General features: G+C 38.2%; 1 protein-coding gene across 3 annotated transcripts in view; it reads right to left on the minus strand.

Moving 5' to 3' along the window:
- celf3a (cugbp, Elav-like family member 3a) overlaps positions 1-13,106 on the minus strand; it is a 34,902-nt gene that overhangs the window by 18,410 nt on the left and 3,386 nt on the right. The gene's annotated exons all lie outside the window — the stretch shown is intronic.

A 13,106-nucleotide genomic window follows, 5' to 3' on the forward strand; every position in this document is an offset into this window, starting at 1 on the left:
ACGCGCGCGCAGAGGCATATAAACCATACATAATGACTTTCACTATTTCACAGCACTCCCAAAATATATTACACGACTCGCGGAGAAGGGCGCAAACAGAAGGGCATTTATCAGGTTGACTAATGAAGCAGGTCTCATTGATTGTTGCAGTAATGTAAAGCACTGTAAAGATCCCCAACACCCACTATACGTCTGTTCTGGATCAGTTCGCTTGCCTTCCTAGTGTAACTCCCTCTGGTGATTACTAATCTGATCTCAGGGTAAGAGCTTGTTTTTGCAGCGCTTAAATCTGAATTGCCCAAATTGCTTTGTTTATCTCCAGAAAACACTGGCATACAGGGAAAGTAACTTTTGAGGGCGTTTTATCATTGTATCGGGGGCAGCTGCTCCCAATTTACTTCCTAAACAAGGTTCTTTAATGGTTCTTCCATCACTTTTAGCCCTCATTCACTTTCATTGCACTGTAAAATATTCTGCAAAACATGACAGTCTAAAAGATAGACTTAAAAAAGAATTTGGTGAACCGGCCCTTTTGAAAGTTTAAATCAATCTATCGATCAATCAGAAGAGGAAATTTGAAGACCTCCTGTGTTCTTCGGAGAGGTTTTCATAAGTCCTCTTTTGACGTTGGGCTGTAAACCCATTTTTAGACCTTTATTTTCAAGAGTGTATAAGAAACGTCAAGTAGCTGGCCAACTGTTGATTGCATGAGCACTTTGAAATGGTCAGCAAAATGGATTAGGTTAATGACTGTGCCATTTTGGATTCATTTTCGGAAAGGAGCCAACTCACATCAAGGTTGAGGGAAAGGAACAGCATGAATCAACAGGAATATGGCAAATCAAACCAAAACATAACTGAAAAGCATTATATCTGTACAGGCTACAGATGCACTGTGATGTACTAGAAAATGCTTTAGCTTTATTCACGTCTTTCCTTGCACTGTGATGAGTCACTGAGTTTCAAGGCTTAGAGAAAGAAAAAGCAGAGACAGTGGCAGAGAACAAAAAGGAAAGGACAAGAGAGAAGGGAAGAGACAAGAAATAGTGGGAGAGAGAGACAGAGAGAGGGAGTCGCGGCACTGCCACTTCAGGTCGGCACGGCAACCAACCCTCTGTCACCATGACAACGGCGAGACGAGCTACCCAGCAGGTAAACAAGGTTGCCCCGGACGACGAGGGGTGGGGAAGGTAGTGATAGGAAAAAAAGAACAAGAGACACGGGGGGAAAAAAATAAGGCGACGGAGGGATCAAAATGGATGAAAAGTGAGTCTTTGCGAATTTATTTATGAGAGAGACAGAGATAGACAGAGAAAAGTAGCAGGTGTAACCGCTATTGTTGCCAAAGCAACAGAGGCAGTGAAGACTCTCCATCATCGAGCCGAAAGAAACCTGTTGGCTTCCACAAACACTGCTCGACAAAGAAAACTAATAGAACCGCGCTAATAATTACAGATGATTAACATTCTACAGTTGCTTTTACATTTTTCTAAATAACTGTTTTCTATTGTAATATATATATGAAAATCTAATTTATTCCTGTGATGCAAAGATGAATCCAGTCTTCACTGTCACATGATCCTTCAGGAATCATTCAGATATGCTGATTTGCTGCATATAACTTATTATAATCAATGTTGAAAACCGTTGTGCTAATTAAGATTTTTGTGGAAACCGTGATGCATTTTTCTTGAGGTTTCTATGATGAATAGAAAGTTCAAAAGAACATTTATTTGAAATAAAATGTAACAATGTAAATGTCTTTACTGTCACTTATGATCAATTTAATCATTTTAGAATAAAATAATTAATGTCTTTAGAAAAAAAATTAATGGTGATGCCACTAAGCATTCATAACAGCCCTTCATGTTTTAACCCTTTCAAAAAAAAAAAAAAAAAACCTTATGAACAACATAAATCAAAAGTATACAATATTGCGGTAGCACCACTGACATTAAGTGACAATTTATTCTAGTAAATCATTACATTTTTTAATAAACTGCAGAATGAAACATTCAAGTGAACCAGGAAACCCAGAACCAATAAACACAGGCTATTGTTGTGTACGAAAAAATATGCAAATCGTAAAACATACACAAATAAATGCAATCCTTCAATATGTGTTTGCACAATTGAAAATACCAACAACAACAACAACAACAAAAAATGTAATATCCTTCCATACATTAGAAGCACAGGTCATAACTCCTGCTTGGTTCATCTGCCCGCATAAAAAACTCAGCACACACACACTTAATCTGCACTTGATCTGTGGCCAGGGATTTCAGTGGGATTATGGGATATTAAATCCATAGATTATTCAATCAAATGAAATTTACTCTGCCGTCACCCTCCATGTAGAGCCTCGAACACGTATACAAGCAAATCACAGTGTCCTGTACAATAGCTATATGCTTATACATCCGAAACAAAATGTGAAGACGACACACCCAAATTTGACAGTTCCATTCACACAAACTAGTACGACTGCACAATACGAGCAAAAGAAAGCCAGTGACTCATAAGAGCTCAAAAATCATATCGCAATTCCCATTCACACACACGCTACATTCTGTTTGTTCATACTCCCCAAGTTTCTCTGTGCATGGAAAGAATGACTGTGTGTGTATTGCACTCAAGCTAGCTCAAGAGGATCTCTCTTGCGACTTGTCAGTGTGTGCGTGTGGCAGCAGATGTTAAATTAGGTGTGTATCCACACAAAGACTATTCTCAATCTTGCCTCTGTACCCATCATGCAATGCTGGCCATTGCATTGAGCCGGTTCCCTAGCAACCCAGCATCCCTTGTCCCAGCCGTCTCCTGGCAACAGGACCTGCGACCGTAATCAACCTGCACGCCACCCCACCCCCAATATATTCCACTCTCTTTCTTTTCAATCTCCTTTTCTAGCTTATTCTTTCAGCTGCATCCATTTCCCATTTTAGAACAAACATTTACATCAGAAAGACATTCATACAAAAATATGCCATTTCATGCCCATTAAAATCAAATTTACAAAGATAACACGAAACTGAAAACACAAAATTCTACATCAGTTTAAAGAATACTTGTAAATGTATATGAATGTAAGGGAAAATGCATATGTATTCACCTCTGCAGTGTTACAACACAGCACACTGAATACAAATACTCCATTATTATTGATTAATGATGAGGTCATCGAAACTGCGTGTATGATAATCCTATGAGAATTAGAAAAAGGCCTTTTAATTGCTTGTCATGCTGCTGTTGCAGCTTGAAAAGCCACTTATTCTTATTAGACGATGAAACACCACGGTTAAAGCACCTAAAATGTTCATTCTTGAAATAATCAATAAGCTCCAATCAATTCACCTGTTTCAAATGTGCCAATTGCTAGATCTTAAGCAATTACAATAGTAACACAGACTTTAAACTGTCACTGTCAACACCTGCTTAAATAGGAAAAGATGGACAGATAAAAGCATGTGTGAAAATGGCACTGCTTGGGAAATGGAGATGTGCATTGGTTGGGCTTGTTAACTCAATATGCATATCAAATTCTGAATGTAGCACATTCAAACAAACTCGCTTTTGCCAAGCAAACAGACCTCATATGAGCGATGCTTGCAATTGCAATTGCGCTGATGTCTAACACCCTGAACACGCAGTCAAGTCAACATTGGAGAGACTATCCTGCTACTTTATTTCTGTCTATGGGAACCAAATGCCAAGTGGAAGAGAAAAGAAATGCCAATCTTTACTGGTTTGATCACCTTGGCTATGATTAAAATCATTGTGTGAAAGCAACTTACAATTTTTAAAATACGTCAGTGCCATTGATTTGTCTCAAGATGCACATCAGTAATGTTTTTTTTTTCTTTTAAGGAATGTTTATAAAAGCTAATTAAATGTCCTAATTGAAATAAGGCCTAGTCCTGGCTTAGTCTAAAGCCAAGTTCACACTACAGGATTTTAAGCCCGATTTAAAGGATTAGTTCACTTTTGAAAAAACTTCCAAGATGTCCATGTCTTTCTTTCCTCAGTCGAAAAGAAATGAAGGTTTTTGATGAAATTATTCCAGGATTTTTCTCCATATAATGGACTTACATGGGAACCAGGCGGTACAAGGTCCAAACGAGAGTTAATAACAGTTTCAGATGCAGCTTCAAATGTCTTTAAACGACACCAGACGATGAATAAGGGTCTTATCATGCGAAACGATCGGTTATTTCAAAACTTATTCCGAAAATGTAACTTTTCTAAGGACAAATGCTAGCCTTGCTCTATTCTGTGAGGCGCGTTTGCAACGTCACGTAATACGTAATTACGTTCAAAAGGTCACGGGCGACGTAGCCGGAAGTACAGAATCAAAATCGTCCGACATCGTTGTTTTACGTTTTAATTCCTTTTTTGTAAACGGCGTTTGAGTTAGTTTGCACGTTCAACCTATGCGTTCAACTTGTAAACACTCTTGACTCTGTACTTCTGGCTATGTCGCCCGTGACCTTTTGATTGTAATTACGTATTACGTGACGTCACAAACGCGCCTCACAGAATAGAGCAAGGCTAGCATTTGTCCTTAGAAAAGTTCCATTTTTTGGAATAAGCTTTGAAATAACCGATCGTTTCGCATGATAAGACCCTTATTCATCGCCTGGTGTCGTTTAAAGACATTTGAAGCTGCATCTGAAACTGTTTTTAACTGTCGTTTGGACCTCCGACCATCTGGTTCCCATGTAAGTCCATTATATAGAGAAAAATCCTGGAATGTTTTCATCAAAAACCTTCATTTCTTTTCGACTGAGGAAAGAAAGACATGGACATCTTGGATGACATGGGGGTGAGTAAATTATGAGCAAAAGTTTTTTCAAAAGTGAACTAATCCTTTAAGCACAATTTGCAAATCGTTGAGCTCGCCGACAGGTCAGGGTGTTATCGCGTGCAAATCGCGGGGGATTAGCGGGTGATGAACGCTTGCAAATCTGTTAGTATGAAAGAGCCAACAACTCAGCAAAGACGCTCGCAGACGCATAGATATCTATATAAAGGCTAGATATTTCGTCCACGCTGCTGGCCAATGGAGGTCGACGTCTGCACCTGGCGGCCATCTTGTCACAGGCAGCTCGCTCACTCATAACATTGTGTTAATGGTACATGTAAATGACCATTTTCTACCGATTTTCAAATGGTTTGTTTTGTTATAAACGTCAGAGATGTAGTTATGACACTGCATACGTATGAACAAAAAGTGTATAAATAAATAATCATCCACATAATTATAGCCACGTTAATAACGTTTGTAAGAAACCAAACCGTTTGTAAATCCGTCAAGATTTCAATGAGATAAGACTATTTGTGTTCGTGCTGACCACTCATCTTACATCAGCTTGTCTGTGACAAGATGGCCGCCGGTGATGACGATGGAAATTCCGCCGTAACACATCTAGCCTTTATATACATATCTATGCGCAGACGCCTCACAGACGCGTCGCCGAGCCCAGAAAAATACCTAGCATGCTAGATATCCAGAGCCGTCGCGCAACTCAACCTCAGTGATGTCATGAGCTACAGCCAATCATAGCAAGGCATGGGTTGAGGTAACCAGTTAAATCTTATGTTTTCATTTTTTGCATTTTTTTTCTCAGAGCAAATCCTCGCGCAAACACTATTTTCTGTCTGACGTCCATATTCGCGAGTTGTGTTCTTCTCTTCTTCGCTGGGTATTGGCGCACGTGCTGTTTCGTGTCATTTCTGGTTAGTTTTATTGCGCGATTTTTCGTGACAAAGCGTAGTTTGTAGACGATAGAATCGTTGGGTGACAGAGTTGTTGTCAACTCGTTATTTATTTGATTATTTTCAGGATTAAGACCGTTCCGATCGTGGTTGTATCTCTATGTAGTGCGTGTAGTGCGTTACCTCCTGTTGTTGATCAATCACGTTGTGTTTTGTGGTGTGAACAGCTAAACAACTTGAACGCTCCTGATTTCACTGAGAGCAAGTCATGTAGTGTGAACCGCACTGTCCAGCCCGACGTTTTAAAATCATGTAGTGTGAACTTAAGCCGGTCTGTGAAACCAGGCCAATGTGTTTTAAAAAATGATCGTGGACACTACAAATTGAAATTTCGATACATCCTTATTACTCATCAGAAAATCTGCAAATGCCATATTCATCATTTAGTGCCTTTATAGCTTTTCCTGAGCAACAATATTGATCGGGACACATTCAGAAAGAAGACAGATTACATCCAGCAAACAAGCTCTTAAGATTACATGATTTGTTGCAGACAATGAAAACCAACCAAATCAAGAGAGGAAGTAGGATGGACCCAAGGGGATCTGTTGTTTGGGAATTTATTATAATAAATGTCTGATTATCTGAAACCCTATCACACACACACACACAAAAAAAAGTGGATGAAAACTACGCTTTGAAAAGTAGAAAATGTCCGTCAGCTAGTTTAATTTGAGTCTCAATGGTGTGAAAAAATCCACCGTGAACAGTGGATACATGTCCATCAGATTAAGTTCTGCTCTCACGGAGTGTGTAATCATCAAATGCTACACACACACACACACACTTACTAGCAGATGTCTGTCTTTAAGCTCATGGACGTCCGCTGCCTTCCCACCCCCACCACCCTCGGCTCATTATGTCAAATTTTCTTTCATTTCCCCCCTTCCCCCAATTCACCCCTCAATCTTCCCCCCTTTTCACATATCCGTCCAATTTCTCTTTAATTAGACCTACTTTCACCTCTCTCCCTCTTTCACGCTCTCGAACCCTGTAACCCTTCAATTCATCTGAACAATGGACTCATCCTGCCTGGGTGAGAATATAGACACTGACACTAAGTCAAATTTTGGAAAGGAAACGTGTGCATGCAATTTCGCTTCTAAGTCGTCAGATCGAGTTATTTCCGATATGGTCGTCTTTCATTCGTGCGAGAAGTACAGTACTATGAGTTTGCATACACTTTCTTACACAGAATCCAATTGGACTTTCATAGAAGTACATTTGTACACATCGTTTAAGTGAAGTGCACTCACTGTATTTGTAAAAAGCCTGCACTGAACAAAACATGACACATATTTTAGGGTATAAAGCAAGTAATCTTATCTTATTTGACTTTCCGGGTGCCCTAAATATACTACGACGTAAATCAGAATGAGCACATTGTACTAAACTACAAACAAACATCCAGACATTCACTCTCTCACACTCCATCCCCCTCTCTAATAACACCTGCCCTCCCTTCCCCCACAACAAAGGCACAACAGACGCTCTTTTAAACACGCGTTCAGACATCTCGTCCCAAACATGAAAATGCCAAAAACGTGTGCGCGCCAATTGAAACGCTAGTTCGATGGGGACGGGCGTAATTTGATGCTTTGAATCAAAATTATAATAGTAAAAACAACATTAAGCAATCTGGTCTGTCCTGCTGATCTACTACGTCTTGCTTTCTTGTCACAATTGTTTGCGGCTGAGGTAGGAGTAAGAGTAAAGCTGTTCCTGAAACAGCAGATAGCAGATAAAACAAACCACAAAAAAACTCAGCGTGAAAGCTGATATTTATCTTAACTGAAGTCAGATAGGATCCAGCTGAGTCACGTTATACCATAAATCGCCAACACAACAACTGTCTTCCAAATTCATCAGTTTTTTGTAGTGCACTAGACGCAGTTTTTTCAAATGCTAAGAGGAGGCCAAAAAGAGTATGATTTGACATGTGACCAATTCTAAAATAGAGGAAACAAACCAACGAAGGTGTTTATGTGTATGTTTAAAAGCTTGAAGGAACGCATGAGGATCGCCCGCCGCTTTGTTGTGCCCGTGCAAGTGGGGCCGTGTGACAAACAGAACTAAGCAAACACGTAGGGATGGCAACGATAGGCAAAGAGCGAGAGATGGGGGAAGATAAGAGGAGGGGGAGGAGGAGGAGACCATGGGATTGGAAAACCAGAAAGAGGACTCCAGGTTTCCATTCTCTTCCTCTGTCTACAATCACTGCGAGTCTCTCACCTGAAATTAAACATAAGGCCAGGTGCCACCCCAGCCATGCCATCTGTTCAACCCCTCCTCCCTTGTCTGTGTAAACCTCTCCCTTCAAAACATCGCTGTCAGTTGATATTTTATTCAGAGTTTCAATAGTAGTGAAATTAGAATATTGATTATTAAAACATGATTATTACAAACCCAAAACACAATTGTATGTTTAGAATTTCAATTATTATTTGTTGTTTGCATGTGTGTACTAGTATTTACTTGTATTAATAATACATTAAGGTGTTATAATGATTGTTTATAAGGGAATCAAGCTGCATTTTCTAAATTCCGAGAGTTTGAGAGTTACAATTAAAAAAGATTATTAAAGTTAGATGTGGTTAGATTTTTAAGATAATTAAAAAAAGACTTTGTTTTCACTATTATAATATTGTTTGGATTGGTTGAGTGAGGTTGTGTTATGTGTTATGTTGTTATTTATTATTTTTTACCTTAATTAGTACTTTTTGTATTGTTACTTTTGCTTGTTTTTTTTTTATTATTCTAATCTATACGTGTATTTTATATATGAAATTATTGCCTTTTGATATATTGTTTGGACCCTAGGAAGACTAGCTATCGTCCAGGCGTCAGCTAATGGGGATCCTTTTAAATAAACAAAAAAAACTAAAAAAAAACAATGAAGACTGCATGTGGCGCATCCTCAGACAACACAGAAGACCACTTAAATAACACCTCACTCTTGTCTCTCTCACTCTCATTTAATACTAAAAGTTAGGAAAAATAATAACATTTTAGAGAATAAAAACTGTCACTCGAATGCTTTAACGTCCAACTATTGTGTTTCAATTGAATGCTCATAGTTATGTCATAGAGAAGTCTGTTAGTGTATCATTTATGGGATTTGGTGACCTGAGGCCCTGTTTACACCTGCTATAGAGGGAATGCATTGATGTCTCTTTCCCGCCGGAACAACCCTCAGCCTGACCGAGTGGCAAAAGATCTGCTGCGTGACTGGATTTAATAGGGGAAACTGCGAAAATGCGACTAAAACAAACAATTTTATCCAATTTAAACTAAATGTTGGACTCAATATAGTGTTCGTAACAACTTATTAAAGATCCAGCGATCCATGGATATTGACATGCAGTCAGGAATCGTGTTGCCTGACATTTATGTTTGCCTGAAGCAATATAGACCAAAACATAAAGCAAATTTGCCTGTGAACGCTTTATATAAATGCAATATAGGTAGGTATAAATCTTATATCAGTGTTATATATAGCCTATTTATATCATCATATCATCCAGCCCTAAAACTATATAGTTTTTTGGTCAGTGTTTATTAAAAAACATCCAAAAATGCAGAATATGCAATGATAAATATTTAATTGATGAGTTGTTGATATATAACAATACAAAATATGGGTATGGTTTTACAGCTAAATTCAGCATATTGACACAAAATGATAACTGCAAATCCACCTTTCGCTGACTGGAGTCCAGTATTTGCTCCTCTTTCTATAGCAGTCTGTAAAAACATACCTCCGATTTTTTATCAAATCTAGTTGTACGGTCAATCGCAAAGCTCTTTCCCACGTTATATGTGTTGTGTTTGTTTTTCGTGGCATTCGCGCTGAAAACAAATACAGCCGCTCAGTCTTTTTGCCACTCACTGTGAGTAACTTCAGGCACTCCGGCCGACGGTGACGTCACGTGCATACCCTCTATTAAGATGCGCTTTGGTCGATCGGATCACAAGTAGACAAGGCAGATACATATTCGTTTACACCTGGTGTTTTAATCTGTCTTTTTTGTCCACTTTCTGTCCTGATTTCTTCAAAGGGTGGGTAAATGTATGGGCTTTTTCAGATCTTTTGAGCTAATGAACGAAATAAGCTCACGCAATTTACATATGAACACAGAAAACAAAACAAAAAAACATACGGAGAGCAGTAGCTTTCGTTTGAACTCTGAATGCTGCAAGTGCGCGTTAGAAATCAGGAATGGTGAGAACACATCACGCTTGGTACGTTTTCCGTCAAACCATTCTTGGGTCTCCAGCCGACGAAGTTGCGTCTGGCAAGCGCGCTTCCCATTATGTTTACGCATTAGGTCAGTAGATGGTCTTTTGTGGCTGTTCGAAAGCATTCTACCACAAGTGTTTACACCACGAAAGCAATCCTGTCGACTACCTCTGGTAGAAAGTGGAAAAGCTCAAAACATTTTCGACTCCATTTACACCTGTATTTAGTGACGTCCACTTGTGATCCGATCGTAATACCAGGTGTAAGTAGGGCCTGAGATACCTACCTGAGATCAGCCTGCTGTGTGAAAGAGCCTGAAACATTTGAATACATACTGCTGGGATTTATTTATTTGTATATGTATATATTTATTAAGAGTTAAGCTATGTTTAAATAAAGACAACACAGTGGACCGCTCGAATGACACCTAACTCTTGTCTCTCCCACTCTCATTTAATACTAAAGACAATTCTCATCCACCCTGGAGGTCCACTCAACAGATGAGAATTGTCTTTAGTTTTAAATGAGAGTGTGAGACGAGAGTGTAAGGACTGTTTAGACAGAACTTGTTTTCCCATTCCACTGCACTACTTTCCATTATTTTTTCAATGTAAACAGTAGACTGCTGTGCTCATGTCTTTTGCAGTGTCTCACGCATGACACAGCATTCGTGGAACTCAAGTTAAAATGAGTTCAGTTTTTCAGTCTCTAGACCCTGCACTTTTGTGAAAACTAGTACACACATGCAAACAAGTAATATACAGCACAAATTACAACATTCTTGTGATCCAAATTCATTGTGTCAACTGCTAATTCCCCAATGATAGCTACACTTAGTTGTTGTAGAAGAAAGTGAACACTAAGTTGTTATTATAGCAAGTTATGTAGAAAAATCCAAATATAATAATACAATATAATTCTGGAATCATTTACTAACCCTGCAAAATACAAAAGATGTTTTGAAGAAGGTTTAAGTTGTTTTTGTCCAAAGTGACTAAAGATTAAAGATGGTTTACATTAATTGAAATCAAGCTGAAATAAAACAATGTATAAATATTAGGGCTGTCAAACGATTAATCGCATCCAAAATAATAGTTTGTGTTTACATAATATATGTGGGTGCACTGTATATAATTATTATATATATATATATATATATATATTAGAGTCAGGCCGATATTTTGGCAGACCGATATTATCGGCCGATATTAGGCATTTTCCAAACTATCGGTATCGGCAGTTATAATGGCCGATAAATGAATATTTCAAAAATAAAATTAAAACGGACGAAACACGCTTGAACCATGTCATGAGCGTTGGAGTTGTATAGTTTGTCCACCAGAGGGCACTCTACACCGTTCCTTTTGGCAACACTCGTTGAGTTGGTCACGATACATACATTGCTTGAATAACAATCAAAAGAACATCCCCATCAGTTCTCTTAACTCAAATAAGCATGACAAAATTTGTGACTATCATGTCCAGTTTAAAAAAATAAAAATAAATAAATAAATAAAATATCGTCCGATATCGGAATATCGGATTTTAAAACCCAAAAATATTTGTATCTGTATCGGCCTTCAAAATCCTTTATCGGTCGGGCTCTAATATATATATATATATATATATATATATATACACACACATGTTTGTATATATTTAAGAAATATTTTCATGTATATAGATTTATATATAACTTAGTATTTTAAATATACATTTTTTTTCTTAAATATAGATGCATGTGTGTGTATTTAAATATATACAAAATAATTATACACAGTGCACCCACATGTATTATGTAAACACAAACTTTTATTAATCGTTTGACAGGCCTAATAAATATTAGATTAAAAAATTACATTTAAAAACCTAAATAAGACTTAGTTGAAGAACAAAAATGACTAAAACTAAAATACAAATAAAATGAAATGCCAAAAGCACAAACTACTGAAACGTAAAAAAATATATATAAATATATATATATATATATATATATATATATTTTTTTTTTTTAGATTTATATATATATATATATATATATATATCTAACTCAAAATACTATTAAATACTATAAAAATCATACTGTAATAAAACCCAACGGCATCCAAAAAAGGACCGAAAAAACTTTTTACGTTTTGCAGGAGGAGATTTCATGAGGGTGAGTAAATGATGATAAAAATGTAATTTTTGGTTAAAAATATCCCTTTAATTACACCCTTTGAACATATGGTGGATAGGTTTTCATCACTCTCAAATTGACAATACAAACAGCGAGTCTTAAAGATCAAATCTGGGAAATAAATCTGAATTCAGCCTAGTGTGAACAAAGCCTGAGGGGGAAAAAGAGAAAAAGTGAGAAATTAAGGTTCCAAGCCAAATTCAGTCTTATCTTATCTGTCTTTCTCCCCTCGTCGGGGTAACAATTCCTATCTCACCCGCACACGCACTCTAAACACACATCACGCAGCGTTGCCGGAGCGATTCTCTATGATTGACAGGCTGGGGGCGGGGCTTGCTCTGAATGGCAGGTGCCATGAGCTGGTAATAATGCCACACAGCTGGGCTTTCCACGTGTGTGAAAAAAGAATGAAAAGAAAGAGGAAGAGAGATTTCTCTTTAAGGGGAAGGGGGGGGGGGGCTGTAGTTCTTAATAACATGGTTCCCTTTCGTACCTCAGGGGGGGAGGTTTGAACACCGTCTTACCAAGCTTAGGTGAGGGGGGTAGACTAATAGGAGGACGGAGGGACGGAGGATTTAAAGCCGAGGGAACCGGCTGATCTACGCCTGGAGAGGTCGCAAAGGTCAGACTACTGTCATGCTAATAATGGGATTTGTACAGGAGTTACTCTTGAGCACACGCGCCTAACGTTACGCACCATAAGGAAAAACAATCTAAACAGATGCTCGCAAACATTGGTTCTCTGAAACCAAGGTTTCTTTCACTTGCACTTCGATCTAAAACACTACTCAGCCAGTCTTCGATGTTACATACGGAGTAATAAAGCCATATATCCCTTCATTAGCCTACGTCTGGTGGGACCACAATTGGCCCGGAGTCTGTTCAGAAGCACCAGAAGCTTCTGTTTAGCCG

This window comes from Pimephales promelas, chromosome 18 (assembly GCF_988280905.1).
Source record: "Pimephales promelas chromosome 18, fPimPro1.hap1.1, whole genome shotgun sequence".
Taxonomy (NCBI): domain Eukaryota; kingdom Metazoa; phylum Chordata; class Actinopteri; order Cypriniformes; family Leuciscidae; genus Pimephales; species Pimephales promelas.